Raw genomic sequence first — 20,082 nt, 5'->3', positions numbered from 1 at the left:
AGCACTGACAGTGCTCTGCACCATGTCCTCCAGCCATGGCAGTTGAGACCTAAGCTCTGTCAGCCACCACCAGAAGAAGCCTTGGGCACAGGAGAAAAGAATGGGGCATTTTCCCCCAAAACAATGAAAAAGACAATTCAAAACGGAAAGAGGACAAAAAGCATCTGAAATTCAAAACGCCCAGACAGTAATTACAAGTGTCCTAACACCAGCACCTGGCACCTTGGGCTGGTGTTCTCCAAAATCTGTGGTTTGCTGAGGAAGGGAGGCAGCTTCCAGTGCCCTTAGTTGAGATCCTATCTGGGGGCTGAGAGCATTTAGGCTGTTTCAGACAGAAATTACCACTCTGCTGCTATCAGTTACTCACCACTAACTCATTCCTCCTAAACTGGGTCACCCACCAGCTCCTTACAAACAGAACAACATTTTTACAAAAAACCAAACAGAATTTCAGGTATTTTTCTGGAAGGATTTCTGAAGGAATCCCCCCAAAGGCCTTCCTTTGTACCCATCTCTTCAGCTTATCATCTCTTTTATCCTCTGAACACCTCCAGTTCTCTCAGAACAAAGTATGTATCATTCCAGCTCAGTGCACTAAAATAAGCTTTTTGAACTCAAGCTTTTGCATTCTTCCTTAGCACAGGCTGCAGACATTTAATTTACTCAACCTGGGAAGTGGTTGTTTTAGACAGTGTTATGCAGTCCTGGTTTGTGGGGCTGCCACAGTCACGTACCAACTGCTGGGGACCAATCTCTGGACTGGTTTGGCAGCAAGAATCACAACTTGAAAGTAAGTTTTGGGACCATCCTTATATTATTGTTTATTTTAAGGCACCTAGATTTTTAACAGCATCCATGATAACTTGCTTCTTGGTTTTTAAAACCTTACTCCTAGATCCTAAGGAAATCAGTGTGCTAGAGATATTCAAATGAGTCATGAAACAGCTCAGAAAAGTTAATGTTATTTCTGTAAGGGTAAATAATTTCCTTGTCCTTGCCCTAAGATTTAATGTGAAATAAACTTGCACTTAGTGTGGTCCTAAAGTACAGTCTAGAAGGTCAACATTTCAGAGAGCAAAGCTTGACTGATAACCAAGGATGCTCAGGTAACCCTAGCTGCTTTTACCTAAATCCTGCACCAGGTTTGCCAGCAGCTTCTGGAGATGTTTTGCAGGAAAAGCACCACGTGAACATGTGTGGTGGTGCTCCAAGGGGTGTATCCCTCACAATCGCTTTGTTTTGTCATTTCTAGGGACACTATTAGAAATGACATTCATTGCAATGTGTTCATCCTACTGGATTTAATTAGAAACACTCAGCTTTAATGAAGTGTTTGTTTTGCAGTCCCGGTGGTTCTATTTTGATAAGACTCTGTCATGTAAATCCTAAATGAAGCTGAAGAAGTAGGCTACTGCGTGTCATAGCAATGATTAAAGACAATACAACGTGAGATACAGTCTCTGAGAGTGGGAGGCAGCTCTGTGCTTTGCATCAAGTATTTACCTCATGCTTTCCAGGATTTTCCTGTACTGTTAGTTCTCTGTATCCACACTCATTGCTTTCCAGCACCCTCCTTGCTGAGGGACGGATGGTGCTGCAGCAGGGACAGCGCCTGAAGGGCAGCACGGGTGGTGCAGTGCCACCAACCCTTCTGTCACTCAAACCAAAGCACACCCCTCAGGGGAGGAATGGGGAGAAAATAGGGCCCCACCCAAAAAAAGTGCAGCCTCTTCCCTCTTGTGTTCTCAACAAACCTGTGATTTTTTCCTCTTCCCTTTCATGCACGGTTTGGCTGCTTCTGCTGCAACTGTGTGACCTGCCCACATGTGGCTCACACCATATTGTGAAAAAAGGTTGCATATTCTGTAGCTCCTGGACTTGTCAATTATTTTATCTACTTGCCTACAATCCTTTATGTCTTGAAGTGTAACTTTAGGCTTAGCAGATAAATGTGTAGCTCCAGATATAATTCACACAGAGGGAACAGACCTAAGGGAGAGTTTTCCCCTAACGTCATGGGAATGGTATTGTCAAGATTAATGACCCTTTATTGTTAGCCTGGTGTCCTCCCCTCCTGGTAGCTCAGTCCTAGAAGGAGGAAAAGGATAACGAAGAAAGACAAAATCCCACTCAAAGAGATCTTGGAGTCAGACTAATTGAAAGCAGATGAAGCAGCTTCGTGCAGAGCTTATGAATCTCTCTGGAGGTTGCTTTCCTGGGGAGAGAGATCCCATTGAGCACTCAGAGCACAACACCCTCCTCAGGGCAGTGCTCTGCAGGTACAACTTGCCCTTTCCTTGGGAGTCCCTCTGTCTCTGGGTAGGTACACAAGCTGATCACGATTTGCCTCCTCTCTTCTCTGTGCTACAAACCTCACCCTCAGTCTCTCTACTTTCCTCTCCTACTCTCACCCTGTCCTTGAACCTCTTCACTTTGCTCCCAGAAGTTTTTCTGCTTGCCTTCCGTTTCCTCCCTTCTTCCAGCTTGATTTTCCCCAAGGTGATCTACCTTCAGTAAGCACCTGCCGTGTTCATGGACCTGCCCTTGTTCCTGGCAGAGACATCCCATATGGACAGGGACTCCAATTTCCATAGTAAAGAGCTTCCTGACACTGGTCAGAATCAGATTTCCAAAAGCTTAGAGATGCATATAAAATCTATAGTTTAATAGAGGAAATGTTAACAGTATTTAAATTTTAGGTCATAGCATTGTAAGAAATGCAATTTGCTTTCAATCTGTGATCTTATCTGACCTTCAGCAAGCCAGCATGAGAAGCAGGCATGACAAAGAGCCACAGAAGTTCCCGTGGTGGTTTGAAGTCTGCTGAATACATCATACACAGCAAAAAAAAAAAAGCCTTTAGAAGTCAGCTTTGGCTCCAGATTTAAAGCAGTCCTTGGTCACATTGCTCTGCAGCACTGCTAGCAGGTCTCTCCAGCCCCTCTGGAAAGCTGCCTCACACGAGTTACATGCAGCAACAGAAGGAGCAGAGCGACAGCTCTGCCTGTGGCAGAACACTGAAGGGAGGGAGGGTGTCCATGCATGGGGTGTTGGGACAGACACATGGGTTGTGGACCATGCCCACCTCACCAGAACTTATACCAGGAGTGGTGCAGACCTACTTGCCTTGGCCATGGCTTCCCTCCTCACAGGGTCTGAATGAGAAGTCAGCCACACCTTGGCCCTAAAGTAGAAAGAAAAACTGAGGAAGAATGCTTAGAAAAGTGGGAAGTGAGGACTACTACACAGCTACTCTGCTAGCTCAAAAATGTTTCAGTGCTATGATAACAACACCCTTACAGGTGAAGCCTTTCCCTTCTAGAGCCTGAAACAACAGTGCAGCAGAGCTGTGGAAATGGAGAAAGGACGTGGGCATGGACATGAGCAAGTGCAGGTAGACCTCCTTCCTTCTCACAGCAAATGTGACACTGCAAACCTCTCTGATCACAGAATCATAGAATGGTTTAGGTTGGAAAGGGTCTTAAAGACCATCTTGTTTCAACCTCCTTGTTTATGCAGAGACACCTTCCACTAGACCAGCTTGCTCAAAGCCCCATCCAAACTGGCCTTGAACACAAAAAGCTTTATGAGGATGCACCTTGATGTGCTTCCAGGGGTTGCAAATGTCAGGTGACAAACAGGAGGGAATCTTTGCTGCAAGGCGGGTCAGAGGCTCTGCAACTAAGTGAGAGAAATGAAACACCTAGGGGACCTGTGAAGGGGCTGTTGGACAACTACAGCATGTGCCAACTGAAGTGGCTGGAACAGTCATCCCTTCCCATTCTATTCCACTAATTTGGAGGATGGGGACTTGAGCAGCACTCTTAGGACATGCATGGATGGTGTGGCACTGTGATCCTGTGATCTGAATCCTTCAACTTAATAGTGAGGGCCAATAAGACCTTTGAAAATGTCATTTATTTTCTGGAGCAGACAACTGATCTGAAAAAAACCCAAGCCTTGCATAACCCTGCCTGGATAGGTGAAAGTTTCCTCCTAACTCCAGCCTCATGCAAATTACTTAGAATTTACTTTCCTTTTGGCTTCACAAAGTGGCTGTTATTAAAAGCAGACCTTAACAATGAAGGCATGCCCTTTCCAGCACTGTCAGCTCCTTCCCACACTGCAGAAGCTGGGATGGGATTTCACCAGCACATTCTGGGGTCCTGGAGCACTGGTGGCATTAGCCCATCTCTACCTCCCAGTGCTGCCTTCTTCGGTCTGTCTATGTGATACACTTTCCATAGCACTTCTTCCCACACACTTCAGACCCACTCTCCCAGCATTGTGGCAATGATGATGAGTGCTCTGTGCTTGCAGCCCACCACTGCCTAGTGGTAAGATTACATAAAGGTGGGTGACAGAGAGAAGTCTTGATCACTACACGAAACAAACATTTAACTGCAATGAGGAGCAGAGCTTTTTAAAACCCTTGTGACATCCCCATGCTTCAAGCTCAAAACCCCATCAACACATATGAGCCTTGGTATTTGGTACAGGGATTAAAAATATTTATGTATCAGCTTTCAGCTAAAGAACATGAGTGGCCTTTTGAGTTTGAGTTTGTGCTCCCAGTCTCAGTTCCTTTTCTTTCTGGATGTCCTGGGTCAATCAAGAAGCCTCATTCTCCTTTCATATATGCACTGATAGACATGGAGAAACAGCTTGCAGAAGTGAACAGACATGCTGTCTATTTAAGAATAACCATTTCTCAAAGGCATTCTGGAATAACTCCCTCTGTTAACTTTTATTCCAAATTAGTGTTTCTATCAGTGGGTTATAATAGAACAGCTAAGTTACAGCAGGGCAGCCTTTTCCCTCATCACGAGACTTAAATACACTTCCTTTCTATTCCCAGTGTGATTTATTATCTGTCTAAATATATAGCGCCCCCCCAGGCAGACACCTCGTCTTGTTTTGTATCTTGAACACACAGCAGATGTTTAGGAAGTAACAAACTAATAGTGTAACAGTAATAGCTGGGATATAAAGATATGTGGCTGTAATAAAAGTTGTGGTAGCAATATTGGATTTTTGTGGTTTACAGTTCCAACTTTGACTTTCAGAATGTGACATTTATATGTGCTCTGGGAATGTGATAAAAATCTTGCTACTCCAAAGTAGTTTTACAGTTTGAAGGATAATATAAAACAAATTAATTTCAGTACTTAGATCAAGCATCTCCGCTTCCCTAGATGGTAACGACCCAAAACTACCACAATAAAATTTAACAGCTGTACTGTGTGGGATCTGTTTTTTCTTTATCTTGTATGCATTTGGTTGCTAGGAAAGATGGAGTGGAATTTGGAAAAGTAAATCCAGAACTGTTGATGAAAGGTCTTCCCATACAAAACTAGCTCCTAATGCTGACTGTTCTGTGCACTTGAAAATTAATTATAATTATAGTGTTTAAGCAAAAGAACCCCAAATTAATTGCTCCACATCTCTCTTTGCTCAGACTCTGCCTTTTCCCATTTAAAATATTGACATGGACATTTTACATTCAGCATTTTCAGAGCAACACTGCCCAGAAGTGGTTGTAGAATCCAGTGGGTGTTGACTGCAGAGGCTACTGAATTTGCTGGAAGTGGAAGGCAGAATAAATGCAAAGACTAATGGCTGAAAATGGCAGGTCCATTTGAAACACTAATGTTTTGTAGCCTCTGATCAGACCATCCAAGTCCAGAGAACACTGTTAAAAGTGACAGAAATGCCCTAAAAACTTTCCCAGCTGATTGTATTAATAATTTGATGGTGGTTTCCAAGGAAGCCTTTTTTGTCTCGCTCAGTACAATAAGTTATCAGAAAACCTCATAAAGTCACAACTCATAAAGTCACATCTCCATTCAGGAATTAATGAAAGTGCTCTGTCCTGGGGGGAAATTCAGAGCTGATGGCCCTGGCCTGGAGACTCTGCAGGAAAAGAATTGCTCCCAGAGGTGTGGGGAAATCAAGCCCATACCAAGAAAAGCACAGAGATCCAAATGTACATTTGAATGATTCCTTTCCATGCTTTGTTTAGTGAGCTTGAAGTTCTTCCTAAGGTTCTCACGTACCCACACAACAGCCCTGGAATATTCAGCTGTTGAACTTATAAATAATGTGCAGATGCAGCACATCTTACTGAGTAAGCATCTGGAGGTAAACTGGACACCCCTCTCTGTAGGGCATGTTGCTCATCTGAAAAGTCAGCCAGGTTTTAATGAGAAGGACCCTTTATGTAGCTGCAGTAGCTACCACACTTCAGAGGCTGGCAAGTGCTCATGTGAACAAACATGGATCCTTCACTGATGCTCTTGTTATGATCTTGTCTATGCATATACACAGATGCACAAAGAGGCATCTTTAAAAAATGTTTGTGAAGTGCCTGTCCAATAATTTTGAACCATTTTAATTTCATGTATTTTAATTATATTTTTTACAGATAATGGGGCACTGAATTTTGTTTACCAAGACCATAGAAACATCCAGAATTAATACAATCAAGCTTTTAACATTCAGTATCTTTACCACAAAGAACAGCAGAGAGACATTCCAGAAGTTCCCTACAGAGAAGAGACATGCCAGCATGATGGAATATTTTTCTCAAGGACTCTGAAATGTGGTAGATGTGGAGGTTAAGCAGATGAAACAGTGGTCACCCTACAATATTCAAGGATGTTTCACACAACTTCTGATCTTTTTCAGACACCAGGTTGTCTACACAGCCCAAGTGACAGCAGCTGGAGGAGCACAGGGTGGCCACATGGGCAGGGAGCTGAGGTCACCATTTGGGATGCACCACCCTGAAACCAGGAACTTTCCTCCTATGAAAACCTAAAAATGGCAAACCATCTGAGTGTCTCGTGGAAAGACTCAAGATCAGGTTGGACAGGGCTCTGAGCAACCTGATCTAGTTGAAGATGTCCCTGCTCACTGCAGGGGGGTTGGACTACATCACCTTTAAAGATCATTCTAACCTGAACTGTTGTATGATTCCATGTTCCTCCCCATCACAGCAGAGACCAGAGCAAAACCATGAGCCTGGTCTGCACTGGGACTTCACTCAGACACAGCTCCATGATACTCAGACCCTTATGCAGAGCAACAGGGTAACTGGGGCAAAGCCATGGTTTCCACTCACAGTTGGATCTAGGGCAGTTGGATGAAGAAGGTCAAGGCTGATGTAGGTTTCCTGATTTTGTTAGTTGTCTGCAGGCAGTGGTTGCTGCACAGCAATGCTGCAAGTAGCATTCACATTTCTGATCAACCACAACAGCTGCTGGAGCAGCCAGAGTATGGTCAGGGTCTGGGGAATAAAGGAAGAGCACAGATAAGCTTTCAAATTCCCCTTTTAAGACAGATACCCTGCTGTGCAAGCCTCTCTGGAATGTGGATGGGGGACTGCAAATCAAGATTCATCATCTTGGTTTGGGAAGACATATTGTGACCTTTCAGGCACAGTCCCTGCCAACTTCAGAATTACATGGAGTTGCTCTTTGGCATAGGAATGAATAATGGAAATAATGCAGAAGTTGTAAGAAACTTAAAGAATATTGCAAAAGATGCTACTTTGGAGTGGGGTGGTTTTTTGGCACTGTCTTGCTGTTGTCCTTCCCAGCACAAAAATGTGTTTATCAGCAGATAGAAGAATATTGAGGGTATTTTATAGTCATAAAGCAGAAGTTTAGCTACATTCATAAACAGTTATCCTAGCCAAGGCAAACAGAGAAAGCCTAGTGCTTTGTTTACAAAGAGATAACTGCCCTTCAAATATTTACAAAGAATGGAGGCAAATTCAAGAGCAGTTGGCAGAAGGATTGGAAGCAGTAATGAGTATCTTCATTTAAGCTTATTATTCTTAGGGTGAAAAAAGACTTTGTGAGAATAGTTAGTTCTGAAATTAGGAATGTAATTTGAAAGAAAAAAATATTTAAACACAACAGATACCAAACAAGTTCTGGATCTGTAGTCATATTATTCAATAGTTTCTTTGATTTAGGAAGATAATGTGCCTGAGGCAGAAGTCCTTGTGTTAGTAAATGTGAGTGACAAACAGGTTAGGAATGTTCACACCTGTCTGTGGACACCCTGTCCTACATATTTCATTTAAAAATGTATGGCAAGGCAGCAGTGAGGAGTACCTATTTAACTCAGCCTGGCTAAACAGGTCGTGTTTCCATGGCTGACAATGGGAAGAAGTGGTTCAGCTGGGAGAAGCGAGGGGAGATGAGAATAGGGCAGGGGGGAGCAGGGAGAGCCAGTGAGCAGGGAACTCACAGAGTGTGGGTGGGCCAGGGGACTTCAGGGAGGACCAGACCCACAGTTTGGCCTCTGAAATGATGGGAAGGAGGAGACCTTGTCAGGGGACTATGTGGACTAAAAAGTTGATGGACTGAAAAGTGAATACTTCCTACACAAGGTTGGAATGGGCCAGGAGAGATTTGTTTTCTGGTCTTATTCAACATTTTGATTCCAGTAATTCTGGGGGGGAGGGGGTTGTTTGTTGTTGTTCGTTTGTTTACAGACAGCAATTGCTTGCCTGGTTCTTACAGTTCTGCCTCCTGGTGAGTCACCTGCCCAGATGTCAGAGACGTTTTGGTGTGCCTGTTTTAAAGCACAGGTGAGGCAGGTGTGTCCAGAAGCCCTGGCCAACTCACAGGCCCATTGCGGTGATGTGACTGTGCCCTGATAACCCACCTGCCATCTGGCAAACGACGACCGTGTCTGCCAGACTCACGGTGGGTGCCTCACAGCTGTTTCCTCTTTCAAAGACTTTGCACCATGAGTAAAGGGAGTGAGAGTTACCTGCTTTCTGCTTCTCATGCCCAGCTATCTCATATGGCTCAGGCTGGGTTTTTTGTGCAGCAGTGCCCACTGGGGGAATGTCTGTGTCTCAAGCCTCTTCATGATTCCATGGCCATGAAGAGCAGATGGTCACAGCCTCTTTCTGTTCTGCCTTGTGACACAGCAGTTGCCAGTGTGTGCCATTTGTCAGAGATTAGTTTAATATTGTTTGAAGATTCTTGTGGTTTTTTTTCCCTGACTGACTTAGAGGGAGACTTTCATCTTCCCCCTCACCATTTTCTTGAATTTAAATTATCAGAATGGATTAAGGACAGAAGGGGTATTCCTGACCATGCAGGCAGTGAGATTAGGTGCTTTGCCTCAGTCCACTCACTGCTCACGGTCTTGCTGGTCCCAAGAACCTCATGGCTCCAGTGGTTAAAAACCTAATTTCCATCCTAGATCTCTTTGTGGCAACTTTATAACCATTTGTTCTTGTGCCAAAGATGTCTTCTGGTTTGAATAACTCTTCACTCCTTGGTATTCCCCTTCCTCTGGGGATATTTATGAAAGCTATCCTATTGCCTCTCAGCTTTTGCTCGTTTAGGTTGAGCAAGAACATCTTTCTTAATCCCCCCTGACAATTCTGGCAGCCCTTTTCTGGTGCCTCTTCCCATTTGAACTCTTCTATATGGCTGGCTGACCTGAACATCAGCTGCTTCCTACCTGAGGTGCTGTAGATTGAAGAGAGCTTAATTTAAGGTATGTCTGCTAGAGCTCTCTATTCACATCGGACCTGGTTGTGCATGTAACAACATGAGTGCTGTGGGAGAAAAAACAGCCTTAGTCACTGCTCTGAGGCACACATATCCATCTCGAGGATTGGATAGGGAAAAGGACTAAAAAAGACACAGTATAGCTGACACAAGCAGAACTTCACGTAAATATCTTGGAGCCATTGGATCTTGCAAAAAAAATGATCTGAAATCCACACCCTGATGAGCAACCCTTTGGTAATGCACTTGGATAAGCAAACAAGATGTGCAGACCTGTCTCATCTGTCTGGGAGACCCAGAACTCTGAACATACAGCTCCTAACACAGGGAGGCTTCAGCATATCTCCCTCTGGGGCTCAGCAGCACAGGTAGCCTGCAACTGCTATAGCAGGAGTCTGTCACAGAGCAATATCCAGACTGACACCAGCACAAATGCCAGAACTCCTGCTGGCATCATAGGGCTCTGCATTATAGTGCTCTGCTCTTGTACAGTGGCCTAGTGTGCCCTGCTCCAAAGGGAGAGCTGTGAAGATCAAGCAAGACAAAACCATCCTCAGCCAGAGACATACGTATTTGGAAAGCCCTCTGTGTGTGAGGTACCAGGCTCTGATGATGCAGCACCATGGCCAGATGTTTGCCACTGCCCCACAGACCATTCCCTGATGTCCTTCCAGCTGCCCAGTCCTTCCTGCCCCTGTAGCTACCTGGCCTTACTACCAAGCCTCAGCTTCTCACCTGCCACATGGTCATGCAGCCAAGACCCCTTCCATTCACCACTTGTTTGATAGTGATGAACAAGTGTGGTATGGACCCAGGTGGAGAGTGATGGCAAAGACCTCTGCCTATAATGCTGGTCTTGGAACAGGCCAGCCTCCTGGTTGGCTTCAAGGTCTTCACTCTTCATCTCATTATGCAATTGTGCTTGGTCTAATATTTAGTGTCAACATGTTTCAGGTTTTTCTTGTGCCCACAAAACTCTTCTTCTGTGAGAGATTTTCATGCCATGGAAGAGATACTAAACTTAGTTGTTGAGGAGCTGCCAAATGCTGTGACTGAACTGCTGGATCAGTCCCCAGATTCAGATCTGGGCTGTAACTTCTGCTCAGTTGGTGCATTTCCTCTGGATTTTCTCTGGAATAGATGATGCTTGCTGGAGGCTCAGTGCTGCTGGGGAAGTGGAAAAAACAGCAGTAAATGAAGGCAGAGCATTTCTGTAGCGTGGTGGCCAGTATGGACTCAGTCCTGTTCTTATTGGGATCTGAAGTACCAGAGCAGATGTTAAACAGGCTGATGTCTGCTCAGGTAAGATGTTTATTGTACTGCCTGACTCACAGCATGTGCCATGATTTTGTAAATGTAAGGTACCCATCTCTGACACACCACACAATTTTTGCTTTGAAATGCTTCTTGAGGTTACTGTGCCATGAGATAGAGTAAGACTGACTTGTTCCTATTGCACATGTTTTTCTCCTCACCCTCCCTCCCCTATACATGACAACTTCTCTGGTCTCCCAGAGACCTGAGATTATCTCAGCTGGAGCACCAGTTCTCACGTTGTTCTGGTCTTCAGCTACTGTGTTTGGGCTATTTTATCTTTGCACCACATATATACACCCACTCATTACTTTCTCCTACATTCTTCCTTGCTCCCTATCTTCATGTGTGATATATTTCAACTCTTTGTTGTTTTTCCCTGGCAATTTGTGCTGCCAGCCTCCTCTTCCAGTTGTGTATACTTTCCTCTTTCTCTCCTTATCTTACTTTAGTAAATTAATACTGATCTTACTTACCTTGCTGTCTTTCACTTCATACATCTTCTTGGTGTTGTCTTTCCTTCATCTGCTTGTTCCATTTTTTGGGTTGTCATTGTCTTCTGTTTTTCCCACACTGAGTGGTCTGTTGCTGGCTGCCCCTGCCACCCTTGCTAACCAGTTCCTGTATACATCTCCTCTGGTGCATTTTAAGGAACTTTTTTTTTAAGGCCATTGACCACTGGTTTTATAGAGATCTTCCAGTATAGCAAAAGGTCTGGCTGTGCAGAGTGGCAGCTTGTGGGTGACTGCTCAGTCCTCTCACTTCAGAGGCTGCTTGGGGCACCACATCCAGCAGTCAGAAAGGGGGAAGCACAGCACCCTGTGCCCCAGCCAGTGCACAGCAGCACCCCTTCTTCCAGCATCTGCACTGCTGTCTGCAGGAGGCCATGGCTCTAATTAGCACTTTGCAGCATGACAGGACTGCCAGCTCTGCTCACTCTTCGCAAGGCAGCTTCACAGGTTGGTGTGGTGAGGGATTTATTGCCAAGACACAGACTGAAGGGAGAGAAGGGGCTGGGGGAGGTCAATGGAGGATGCAGGGGAGAAGGATGGTGAAGGCTAGCCCAGGGTGTCCTGCCTGCAGGAGAGCATGAGCTGCTCCAGACTCCTACTTCAGACAAACAGAAAAAAACCCAAAGCTTATCTCTCATGGTTTTTTTGTTTTTGTTTTTTTGCTTTTGTTTATATATATATATATATATAAAAGCCAGTAAGGGGCAGTTTTACCAGGCAGCATGTTCGATACCTTCAGAGTAGGAAGTCAAGGGACAAGATATTTATAGTGGTGATGTGAAAAAATACACAGCAACATAGTTAGGGGCTCATGAAGTTTGCTTTGAAATTGTGTTCCCCCAAGGAAGACACCTGCAAACTGGTCAGCAGGGTAGCTTTTTCCTCCTGTTCCTGGCCAACACTGTTTTTGTTGACAGTTTCCCTAGGTCCTGGTAGACAGGAGGATGACCATGAGCCAGCAATGTGCCCTTGTGGCCAAGAAGGCCAATGGCATCCTGGGGTGCATTAGAAAGGGTGTGGTTAGTAGGTCAAGAGAGGTTCTCCTCCCCCTCTATTCTGCATTGGTGAGGCCACATCTGGAGTATTGTGTCCAGTTCTGGGCCCCTCAGTTCAAAAAGGACAGGGAACTGCTCGAAAGAGTCCAGCGCAGAGCTACGAAGATGATTAGGGGAGTGGAACATCTCCCTTATGAGGAAAGGCTGAGGGAGCTGGGTCTCTTTAGCTTGGAGAAAAGGAGACTGAGGGGTGACCTCATCAATGTTTACAAATATGTAAGGGGTGAGTGTCAGGGAGATGGAGTTAGGCTTTTTTCAGTGATGACCAGTGATAGGACAAGGGGTAATGGGTGTAAATTGGAGCATAGGAGGTTCAAGGTGAATATCCGAAAAAAATTTTTACTGTGAGAGTGACAGAGCACTGGGACAGGCTGCCCAGGGAGGTTGTGGAGTCTCCTTCTCTGGGGACATTCAAAACCCACCTGGATGAGTTCCTGTGTGATGTACTCTAGGTGACCCTGCTCTGGCAGCGGGGTTGGACTAGATGATCTCTCGAGGTCCCTTCCAGCCCCTAAGATTCTATGATTCTATGATACTTATCTTGACCTCTATCCTTTGCAGCTCTTCCTTGTAGCTTATCCTGGTTGCTAGAGTTGAAATGCTGTTTCATATAATCCCATTCAAGTGCCTTGTTGTGTTTTCCCTTCTGCTTGTTGTTTCAAAGGGTGTAAAAATATGGGGACATATTTCCTTCAGTGGGAGTTTCAGTAAAATTTAAGCACTAGTAGAAAACTGTAGAGCTCACTGGAAAACATTCTGACAAATCTAGAACCAGGATCTACTGGAAGGTTTCCATCTGCTCATGAATTTGGCCTGCCACTGAAATGGGCATTCTTGTTTCTACATTGCAGTGAAGGTGACTGGCAAAGGTGAAGACAAGAAACTGGTATTTTTGGCATGTGGTAGCATCTTTTAATAAACCTTTGGACAGACAGGGGTTAAAGTTGAAATGGTCACCTAAATCAAAGCCAGGGGATATTGTCTTCACTAGCATTTCAACCCAGTCCTTTGCAGTGTGTGGCTAATCCAGACCAGTATGCCTCTGATTTTTTAACATCTTAGCAGAGGCAGGTGGTTTTAAGATATTTTTTTTAATTATTATGATATCTATCTGCTACTTGATACCAAGTTTTTAGAGCTACTTGTTCTGAGAAAATAATGGAAGATTTTAATATGATATTTTACCTGTTCCCACTGTTTTTCATTAAATCTTTGATTGAACTATTATTATAATCAACACAGGAACCTTCTTTGGTATTGATCCAAATGATATTTATGAAAACTACTTTGTGTTTCTAGGCTAAAGTATGAAGTTATCCTGAGTCATACTAAGAAGTCTAAACTGCCATAATTTTAACTAGATTTCAAGGCATTCATCACTTTTGCAAGATTAATATACAGTTTTACTCAAAGATTTCATAAAACTATAATAATGCCTTCCAGTGATTTCCAAACAAAAATGCCTGGAGCCTGTTAATTTGTGCTTAAATCCTGACATTTCAATATCCCTGATGCTCTAAGTCCTGTCTACCTCAATTTAAATGTAGGAAAAGTTTCAAACTACCTTTGCAGCTTGGATCTTTCAAGTATAGTCTCTCAAGGAAGGTGAAGCCCTGGAGGTTTTCTATGAGGCTTCTATCTCTGTCAGCCTCCCCCTTCCAGAAGTTGTTGCAGAGAGCCAGTCACACAGGCTTCCAGAATCCCAGACACATTGGATTAGTTTCTGACATACACAAATGGGACACTAAGTCTTCCTCTCTGAATCTCACTGATTACTCCAGAGGAGGCTTAGGCCCCTGGAAATAAGTGGCCATTTCACAGCGCCAAAAATTATCTGCAAATCCCATCAAAAGACCATTTAAGCAAAATATTATTAAAGAGAAATATCTGTAAAGATTTTTATGTGATTCTGATATTTTGTATTCTAAAATCTAGCAAATAAAAAAATAAAGTATTTGAAGGTTGCTCTGATTTTCACTTTAACAGATGAAGACAGAAAAATACAATTTTGGCATGATTATAAAGCAGGGTTAAAATGCACTTTTCATGTATCTTTCCTATTGCTCAAATAGGAACAATAACAATAACCTGTCAGTTAGGTTTTAAAAAAATGGTAACTTTCAAAGAAACCTCATTTCAGGGCTCTTATCATGATAAATTTGCTGTGTCTTTCAACAAGAACCTTCTCCCTGCAGAGTGCACATGGACAGCAGTGCAGAAAACAACTGTTAATCTCAACAGAAATGCCTCTGTCATGCTGCACATTCAGCAGTTGGTTTAAGAGTCTTTCAATAATTCCTTATTCTGAACTAATAATTTTTGGGTTATTTCTGAGGTGCCCATCACTGCAGTATTTTACCACCAGAAAATGGGATGATAAAGTCAGCCAAGGAGTGTGTTTCCTCACGTCATTTCTTAAGCAGAAGCAGTTGCATGAGGCAGTGACAGAAGCTGTTCTCCAAATGTGGCTTGACTTCTGTTTTGAAGGGAGCAGAAACTGGCTGTTAATCATTTGTGCTGCTGAGCTGACCATTTTTGTATCCAGGTTTTGGGTGGTCATGGCTGATCATGGTGTTCTGATGAAAGGAGAAGGTAGGGCCGATACATGTCAGCATATACAACTGCTCCTGGGAGGAAAGACCATCTGACAGTCTGACTGTCCCAAAAGGATTTCTGTAGCTTTTATCTCCATTCCATCTCAACAATAATAATCTTGAAGGGGTAGACAATGGTGTGCCAGCTTAGGCTTTGGGTAGGTGAAATCCTGCTGTCCCAAAGGTCACCAACCATGAGGTGGGCAAGCACATACATAGGACTGCACATCAGTCACTTCTGTAGTTTATAAATACTCCCACTAATAGGACTGAATCTGATTTAGCTCTTAATGAGAAACAAAGGTTAAAAAAGTAAGAAAAAAAGCCAGGTTAATGAGTGAAAAACCCCCTCCAGAACATCATACCCACCCATACATTCATGGGAGACCTTTATCTGGAATACTACATTCAGTTCTAGGAGTCCTAAAAAAACCCAACACCCTTACAAAAAAATTCAGGTGCTTGCAATGGAGCTTGTGAAAATTATTTCAAAGGCTAGAGAAATTTATGTGGAAAAAGTGGGACTTTTAAAATGTGAGTTGCACAAGAAGGGCATAGTAAGGGTATATGGAAGAATGGGTCACAGAGAGAGGCAAACTGCACCTAACCTTCATGAAAAGGAATGTGACAGAAAATCATATATCCAAAAAATTATGAGAAATACAGATCCCAACCTTGACGTATTGCTAGCATTGCATTGTTGCTGAAAAATGTCTGTAGTTGCTTTATGTAGGTTCATATACACTGTCCAAAGAGTGTGGACTATAGAGAGGGAGGGGAGAGAAGTGGGAAGGAGGAGCAAAGTCCCAGTATATCTCTTTGCTCTCTTGTTTTCTTCTTAAGTGAAGCTTGAATTATTTTCTTGAATAACTGTTATTTTGACACATGTGTGCATGAATGTGCCTGAATGCCATTAGTTCTAAACTCTGGTGTGTCTTCTCCTTGTCCAGGCCCTGCAGCACTGGGAGTGTTCCTTTAGCCAGGGTATCCCTAGCTGCCCTTTGGAGAGATCATGTCTGATGTTGGCCTCTTGCTGGAGAAAGGCTAATGGAGTAGATGGACCAGCAGCAGGATCTGTGTGATGATGCAATCTAAAACAAACAAACAAACAAATAAATAAATGGAGTGGAGATATGTTCAAACTGAAAGTCTTTATTCAAAATAAATATATTTCAAGCAAACTTGCTCCTGTTTCTAACTGCAGCCATGCTGGGGCTCACAACAAGCTCTTCCGTGTGTGTGTGTGTGCTTGTGCATGCAGGCATGGAACATTCACTCTGCATCAAACAAATGGCCTTGGCAGCATCCTGACAGCTGTGGCCCTCATGCCTCTGAGGGCAGGTAGGAGACTGTTCTGTGTGAGGCATCAAGGGTAGTCTTCCAGTAGTTACTACTGAAAATATCAACGGCTGCTATAGGTAGTGATTGTATCCAGTCACACATGACTTTTGTATTCAGCTGTTCTTTGTCTTGACCCAGGAGCTTTGTCCTCATCCTAGAGTGTGTCTGTTGGCGGGGGGGAGTTGAGCGAGTGGCCATGGGGCTGTTCCTTTGTTGTCCTGTTGGGCCCAAACCACGACAGCAGGGGATGTGAAGAGCAGAGCTAACAGCAAAGCACAGCTACTCACTTGCTGGCCCAGATCTCCAATAAATTATTTGTTTTCCTGTGGTGGAGGAATATACTTCTCAAAAAAAAAAGAAAAAAAGCCAACCCTCCCCTATGCTAAATACTAAACAAACCAACAAAGTCTGTCTCTTGCAGCATCTGCTCTGGTGCCAAGTGCATCTACACCCCCGGATGTCACAGGAGCTGGAGGGGAGCAGCAGTGGGACAGGCAGTGCTCAGCCCCACAAACCCCTCTGCCTCCACACCAAACAGCTCCCTCTTTCCTTCTGTTCCCAGCTACACCTTCCCACTCATCTAGTTTTCCTCATTTCCCTTTTTCTTGACAATTTAACCTCACCCAGCACTGAGGTCTCTAAGGTGTCTGCTCCTGTTGCACTTCTGCTTCCCCACTCCTGTCTGTACAGAACGAATCTGGAAAGGGGAGAAACGCAGCCATCGGTGCCTCTCTCCTCCTTCACAGATTTTTTCTGTCTCCAACTCCTTCCTGCTTTTCCCACATCATAAGACCAGTGGATTGGGAATCATCCAGTGGTTCTATCTCTGCCCTGATGGCTCCCAGTGTGGAACACTGGGATGAAGCAATGGGATGGGGTGTTCTCTGGCTGTGGGTCCTGTGGCACCCGGCTCCTCACCTTCACTCAGGCACCCCTTTGAACTTGCTGGCAGCTTCCTTCCTTGCTTGCAGTCCCCAGGGCCAGGCAGGGAGCCCTCCTTAGTTGACAATAACAAAGCAGCACCTGCAAGGTAGTGTCTTTTTTGAAAAATTAGTTACCATCTTCCTATACAGAGTGTTTTAACCTACAGTAGCTGCCAAGTGACTCTCAGAGTAGTTTAACCTTTAGTGCTGATGGGGATTGGGCGTTCAATGTAGGGGCCCAAAATATAGTTTTCTGCCTATTTGCTGTCACAGAGCTGCCCTGCCCCGCACATATAGTTGTTATTTTGACACTGCTGAACACAAAGGAAAAAAGGTAAAAAAAACATTGATGGGTTGTTTTTGAAGGATTCTAGTGCAAAAGAAGAAATGCAAGGGAAAGCTTTCTTTTGCTGTTTGGTAGTATGCCCCCATTGTATAGATTAAAGACTCCCTGCCACTAGGCTTTTGTAAAGCATAAGCAGATGATCATGGAGTAGACAAGTTGGGAGGAAAATATTATTACTAGTGTCCTGGTTTAAGCCAGGATTAAGCCAATTTTCCTTTTACTGATTTATTTATTTATTTATTCCTTCAGCAAGCTTTCTTTTAACTAGTCACAGTGTGTTCTAACTAAGGCTGATAAGACAGTGGAATGTTTTCTAACTGCTGGGTCTTCAAGGTCACACCTCTGCTTTGCCAGCTCAGACACTACAGGGAGATCTATGACCCCCCCCTTAGGAGGCTGAGTTAGACAGCAAAATTGGCCAGAGATATTCCATTCCACATATCTACGTGAGCTCAGAGGAAGGTCAGAGATCACAGAAGACAACTTCCTTCCTTCTTCTCCTTCCCTTCTCTTCCATCCATGGTCATTCTCTGTCCATCCATCACCATCGACCCCCAGGCTCGAGCTCTCCTGACCCTCATCACTCTGCTCTGTCTCCTGCAGCTCCGGGATTTCTCGGGACTGTTCCCAGCTCAGGAGATGCTATGGGAGTTGCTGGGGGTGGGGGGAGGCTTTTGCACATACCTGAACATATTTGTATACAGTTGTATATATTTTCTTATATCATTAGTGTTTAATTAAGGTGTGTAGTTTAGTTTTCAATCCAGCCAAGTCTCTCTCTTTTTCTCCTTCCCCTTCCCTACCCGGGTTGGAGGGGATCGAGGGCGTTGTTGTCGATCCTGAGTCAAACGGTGACAAATACATAGTATCAGAAAAGACTCAAGTCACAGTTCCTCACTTAAGCATAAGAAAAGAAAATGGAGAAGGACCCTGATTAATTTCTTACCTAAAACTGAGAACCTGATCAGAATTCACCTGTCTGAATGCACAGTCCAAGCAGAAGATTACATGGCAGGGAGCCAAGGAGCAGAGTGTCTGCCTGGATATGTGTCATTTTTAAGCAGCAGCAGAATTTACAGGTAATACCTAGTTTGTTCTCTACGGCCACTTCATATGGCATGGTGTTCTGCTGGGAAGATTTGCGAGAAATGTCTTTGGGAAGAGCAGAGCATCTTGTCTGACTGTCAGGGCTACTCACAGAGCAGGGATTGGGGGAATCTCTGTGTGGAGAGGTGATGTGCTGCCTCTCCACTTGCCCTGTGACACCGAGACAAACCAGGCTGGAGCTGAGCTCCATTTGTACCCCAGCATGAAGCCTGCCTGGCTGATGTCCTTTTTGCTTCTGCACAACAGAATCAACTTGATGCATGGACTGAAAAATCAGATTTAAATTATTAATGTTCAGGATGCTCTTCTCTGTGTGACACTTTATCAGAACCAAAAGATGGTGGGAAGGAGAGAATGGCAATGCATTCCAGAGCTTATTGCACTTCTCCTCTGGGGAACTTTCTCATTAACCCACATAAATATCACTCTGTCATTCAGCTCTGCTTCCTAAGGCACCTACCAAAGACATTTATTTCTCCTATTAAATCAATGAAGACTTTTGAAAACTGTAGTCTAGGGGCTTTTTGTTCCTTAACGATGGGCATGAGTTGACAGGAATTTGAGAGCTGCAATCAGGAAGGGTTTGTATATATCAAATCTGCAGATGTTCTTGCAACCAAACACCTATAAATTGTCTCATAAGCTTTTAACTGCAGAAATTTAGTGTGTAGTGGGAAATAACCTCCTTTGAGATAACCTAAAGAGAAATAACCTTTCTCTTTCTTGGTCCAGATTTTACCTCTGGTGGAAGTGGCAATGGTGGCACATGTACCCTGCAATGACATAAACAGAAGTGACTTTGGCGGTGAAAAGGAGCAGAAGCACTTTCTCAAATTCCCCTCACTCAAGATGCTGCTTGCAGTTCAACATATTGGAGCATGAATAGTGCTGGACTTCTCACAGTCTGTCCACTGTGTGTTCCACTCTCACTGACCGGGCTGGATTAAACCCTTGGTGTGACAGGTCACTTGTCTATGGCCTTGTCTGTGTAAATGATGATTTGCCATCACCATCTGCACTTCCATGTTGGCATGCAAGTGTATAGCAGTGGTTGTTGTTTCTTGTTGTCCTGGTTTGAGCCAGGATGAAGCCAATTTTTCTTTTTACTGATTTTTTTTTTTCCTTCAGTAAGCTTTCTTGTAACTAGCAACAGTGTGTTCTGCTAGGCTGATAAGACAGTGGAATGTTTTTCTAACTACTGAGGCTTCAAGGCTGCACCTGCACTCTGCCGGCTCAGACACTATGGGGAGATCTGTGACCCCCCCGTAGGAGGCTGAGTTAGATGGACAGCAAAATTGGCCAAAGATATTCCATTCCATATATCCACGTAAGCTCAGAGGAAGGTCAG

This window comes from Chaetura pelagica, unplaced genomic scaffold (assembly GCF_000747805.2).
Source record: "Chaetura pelagica isolate M959 unplaced genomic scaffold, ChaPel_1.0 scaffold76, whole genome shotgun sequence".
Lineage (NCBI taxonomy): Eukaryota > Metazoa > Chordata > Aves > Apodiformes > Apodidae > Chaetura > Chaetura pelagica.
The sequence above is the reverse complement of the archived record's forward strand: the minus strand, read 5'-3'. Positions refer to the sequence as shown.